The sequence below is a fragment of the Limulus polyphemus genome, unplaced genomic scaffold (genome assembly GCF_000517525.1).
Source record: "Limulus polyphemus unplaced genomic scaffold, Limulus_polyphemus-2.1.2 Scaffold28, whole genome shotgun sequence".
NCBI classification, from domain to species: domain Eukaryota; kingdom Metazoa; phylum Arthropoda; class Merostomata; order Xiphosura; family Limulidae; genus Limulus; species Limulus polyphemus.
This window is the reverse complement of record NW_013665638.1, coordinates 92,427-98,246: the sequence shown is the minus strand read 5'-3', so window position 1 is coordinate 98,246 and position 5,820 is coordinate 92,427.

Sequence of the window (5,820 nt, the reverse complement as noted above, 5' to 3'; positions counted from 1 at the left end):
TTGTATTCATATAAATTTGTTGATCAAGTCCAGTGCGTATGAACTTTATTTTACACATCTTTAATACTTAATAAAAAAGTAAATTATCAAACAGCTAGTCAAATATATTAAGAAATATAATGTGTCTAAGATGCACGAAAACTTAGCTTACTTTAATCAGAAGTTATTAACAATTACTGCAAAAATATTTTACATTTTTACTTTACCATCTTACAGAACTTAACTTTTTCAAGAAACTTAATAAATTCACATTAAAATACAAATTATTATATATTTGTGGGGTTATGTTTCTGTAGTCGTTTATAATAACATTTGCTTGAGCTATGTTCTGCTATGTTTTCAGTTTGAGTGGTTATTAATTGCATTTGAGGTGGCCCTACTTCAGTACAATGAAAAAATAGTCTAAGTAATTTAAATGTGACTGTGTTCTTTTCAGTATAGTGTTTGTTTTGTTGAATCTTGCACAGATCTATCTGTTCCAGTCATCTCTAACTTTGAAGTGATAGGCTAGAGGTAAGGCAGCTAGTCAACACTATCTATCACTGACTCTTGGGCTACAATCGTTAGACCGAACAATGGGATTTGACCACTACTCTTATAATGCACCAGAACTAAGGAGTATGATTTTTTTGTGGTAGTAATGAGGTGAAAACCATGAAACATCAGATCCAAAGACTGGCATGCTAACCAGTAGTTTGTACACAGCCCTCAGTAAAGTTAAACAAATTAATTTTAAAGATACTATGTTGCTACCAGTAAGAAAATGAAAAAAAATAACGAGGTTTGAGTGTTACTGTATTACTCTCGACACAGTGGAACAAGGTACTATGTTATTAGAATGTTACTGGAAACAGCCATATGATAGGTAAGTTTGAATTTTTTATTTGGCATACTTGAATACACCCTAACACTTGAGGAAAGCTTCATAAAGCATTACATTTCATTAAAGTTTTTATTTAAATAAAATTACCACACCAAACACTCAAGGTTTGAGCAAATCGTAACTCTCACTCAGACAATCATTCAATTATAAATCTTAAGTTTGTTCACGGTGAACAGAGTCAAATGAAGATCTAAAGTAATTTTTAAGAATGAATTAATTAAAAAAAAAACGTTTTCATACTGTTGCTATTTAACCAGTGTATATACATATACCCAATGATAAAAAAAACAAAAAAAAACTTGTGTTATATGACACAGTTTTACAAGTCTTTTTTTTTATAACTATTCTAGTACATATACATTAACATACATGTATTTTTATGATAAATACGGTAGTTTCAATTAAATAAAAAGTAACTAATATGTCAAAGCAAAACAAGTTGATGAATTTTACTGAACAGAATTAATAAGCTATATCAAAATATACATCATATACCTTAGGTAAACAATTTAATCTTTATATGTATACAGTATAATAATATTTCACTTAAATGTGACATACAAATGTGAATACATGTACATAGAAGGGATGCTCAAACACAATTAAGTTATAAGAAAGTAGCAACACATATTAAACAACATCTACATTTTTCATTAAAACAACATCAAGACAATGATTCATCGAGGATCAGTCCACTGATATGTAAAAAAAAAAAAAGAGAGAATGGATTTACATATTATCTCACAGCAACTTTTTTCTCACCAGTTGATAGAGTTATCAAGTATGAAGATACAATACCTAAATTACTGATAGAGTTATCATGCATGAAGATACAATACTCAAATTACTGATAGAGTTATCATGTATGAAGATACAATACTCAAATTACTATTACAGAACTAAAAAAATTTACATTTCAAATAATCAATAACTATTTGCAAGCTATATCAAATGTGCTATTATAAAAAAGACTTGCTCAGATGTTTAAGGTCTCTTTAAGCCACCAAAAAAAACAACAAATCACAGAATTATGTCCTTTCGAAATCTGAGTAAGTGCATAAATGTGCAATAAAAATCCTTTGGCCATCAATGTTGAAAAGCTTAAAAGTTGTGCACAGCAAATTCAAACATATATATAGGAAACCGAAAATAAATGAAAAAATTACATTTAAAGTGTCATTATGAAAAACAACAAGCTATTCAAATAACAATTAATAAACAAAAACTTTAAATTATTAATGTATCAACAAAGAAATCATGACATTGTCTCACTCAAGAAACAAGGCGATTGTAAATTGAATCTCACACTCTTTAAACTAGCTTTCAGTAGGACCATGAGAAGTTTTCACAGGTTCTTTCATTTCAGATTTACAAGATAATTTACAAAGGTCTGTGTTAGTTGAGATGTCATAGGACAGAAAAGATACTATGACAAGACAGTGAATGAAAGAATATACCAGTGGCATAGAAGCTGTTCAGCTCCAGTTGGACAAGACCTTATCTTGTCCTCCAACAAGTTAGTCCATTGATGTACAAGTTACAGCAATCCAGAGGTGTACAAACTTGTTTAGTGGATGTCAACCTGCTGCATACATACAGTATTTAGGCCAATTCAATTGCTTTAGAATTCAGTTGACAAGCCAAACTATTTTTCTCTATTTTTATCGCAGTAGTATCCATAATTCACTTATGTTGTCGCGTGAGTTACCACAGTTGTATCCTGAACTCCCAATAATCATCTGCTCTTTGTAATTCTAATAATCGTCTACCTTTTTCCAAAGTACACACAGGTGGGTTCAATTAGAACACCATTTGACGAGACAAATTATTCTCCTTATCCCTTTCAAATTGTTAATCTCTCTCTAACATATCAACTATTAGGCCATTCACTTCCACGATGATTAACTTTACGTTTTCTAAACTTTTCTCTGACTGAATTTCTCTTTCACGTGATTTGAATTTTACTTTGTTTCACTTGTCTGGTCGCAGCTATTCATACGTCTATCACTTAGGCTTTCTAGAAATCTCAATAGCCTTGACATCAATAAATTAGAAACCCAAAATAATTCAATTAATAGTACTACCAACACTAAACAGACTTATATATCTGACACATATCTATTTTATAATATGTATTTATTCAGAAGCTTTCTGGTAATCTTTTTCCAAACCTTCGTACAAATATTTTACACATAGTATGACATTCTTCTTAACTGCAAGACGAAAGGTCGTAAACATGTACTCACATAGTTTCATTATATGAGTATTATTTTCTACCTCCACATAATGAAAAATCCTTTAACAAGGATCATAACAAAAACACTGAGAAACCTTTAAAAGAAGATGGAGTGCACGCTGAAAACATTTTAACCTAACAAAAATGCAGCACAATAGAAAATAGAAAACCACAATTTTACATACAATGCAATATCTTCATGTCAGATATTTAACAATGAGAAACAGTACACAGTCAACACCCTTCAAGAATTAAATAATGATTATAATAGAAAATCACATTCAAGGAAATTTTTTGCACCTTCAGAACGTAGTGGGCATATATCTGATGATGCTTCTTCAAAATGATTAAGCATTCACTAAAGGGTTGCTTCAATGCTATGAGGATTGTCTTTTAACTCCTTCTTCGTTGGAGTTGGCATCCTCTGCTTTTAGGTCACCTGCAGGCTCAATCTTTCTTGGTACTGCTCAGGGAGACTTTAGGGCCAGTCTGACAACCAAGCAACAAGGTCTTGTTCATCAGACATATCAGCCAGTAACACATCTTCATCCATGGGATTCATCACATCAACTGTCACTTACAGCCTGCATTTACATTCATCTTTACTAGATCTTGCACTAAAATAATGTTAAGAAAATTGTGTGCCCATAGAATATTTTAATCTTCGTAACTGAAATCATTCCATATACTCAAATAAAACACTAACTTTCGTTTGTTTCTTAACAACTAAGGTTTCTTTGATCATTACATCTTGTAAGCATTTGGAACTCACCAAAGCCATCTTCGGGTGAAAATCACAGTAATTTCAAGATACAGCTTGAGCTATATTCTTAGACAGATTTCATCTGCTCATGAATTATTATTCAACATTGGTCTGTTTCCTGAGAACTAAGGTTTCTTTGAATCTTAAACCTTGTATGCTTCCAGTACTCACTCAAGATGGCTCCACGAAACTAAAACCATATTTCAATACTAATTCACCAGTAATTGAAATCATTCTAAAATGAGTGCACCAACTTTAAATTTGATATGATGTCCAAGCCACTATCTGTGAATGTCATTAACTAATAATTTCAATTCTATCCATTTGAATTATCTTGCACTATTCTTACTAAAAAACAACACGTAAAACTCTTCTCTCTCAGACGTAGTGCGAGCTCCTTCTTTTACACATATTTTTTTAAAGAAAATCACTATCTGCCAATAATTTTAACGTAGAACTTGAAACATTATTTCACAGTTTTTAATGGCGGTAACAGGTTCACTGTATTTTCAAATACCTCAATGGTCAGTAATTTAACCTCATATTTGAAGGTCCTAACATTCAAATAAAATCCTTTGTTTCCTTTCACAAGCTGTATATGGACACAATAGTGTAATAAAATGCTTATGACTTTATGTAATATTCATACACACATATAAAACCACACAAGTATATTTATTTAGACACATACATATATCACCATTACATGTGGTTACATACACAGATAGCTTAAAACAGACTACCTCTAACTTCCACGGTAAGCTTCATGTTACTTTTTGAAGCTACAACTTGGTAGCTGTTGTACTGAAATGTGTTTCCATTTGTGAGCCATCAAACATAACACATCTTTTCAGCCATCAACAAATAATTGCCAACAGAAGTCATCCAAACTAACTTTCAGCTAAAATCTTTGTATGTCAGGATTAATATTTTAGCTGTTGCTACAGTATACATCAATAAACACTCAAAGGAAACAACTCACTCAACGCATGCCGAGAAGCTATATACGTTCTTTTGGTGTGCAGAGAATAATCCAGCAAGGACAATGCAATGTGCTCCGTACAATTCTCCCCACTCAAACAGATAAAGTAAATGATTCTCACAAAATGTTGGATGACATTTCATCTTGAAATATCACTTGATAACTTAGAAAGAAAGGGTCATAAAGCCCTTTTTTTTTTAGCTAAATTTTCAAACAGCTGAAAGATAAACAGTTGATGACCTGATGTGTTAATCGAGCAACAATCATCCGATATCCTTCAGATATCTCTTATGGATAATCTCTGTCGGATAACTTGTAAAGTAAGGGTTGCAAAACCCTCTCAGCCCTTAACTTTAGGTAACCAAGTGGAAATCACACAATGTAGTGCATACATTGTATGGTGAAAATCACTTAATAGCTTGGAAAGTAAAGATTGACACTTCCTTTCAATCAATGATTTCTCAAATCAAATTACTGTTGATAACTGGTTAATCCCACCCATACCAATTGGGAGGCTGGCAGCATCAATTCAACTAACTATCAGAGCTGTTTCTCATTGTTAGATCTTACACTTCCTCAGGTAGCTCATTAAGAACAGTCAGATAAATATTTTCAACTCTTTTCTCCTCATATTCTATATTGAAGTGGGATAAAATAATGCTCTCATTCTCCTCTTCTGATTCCTCACTAGAGATTCATTGGTGTACTTTTGACAAGAATAAGAGAACTGTATAGTGTTTAAGATACAACTATCACCTCCATAGTGTAAAGAATTTTGAACATATTTTTAACATGTTTCCAATACATATAATATTTTAGAAACAAGTGGTGTGTGTGCTGTTCGTTTATTGTCGAATTTATCGCCAACAAGTCACAGACACCTATTGTTGAGGAATCCTTAGCACAACACACCCATATGTTTACATTACTATATATATATATATATATACACTACT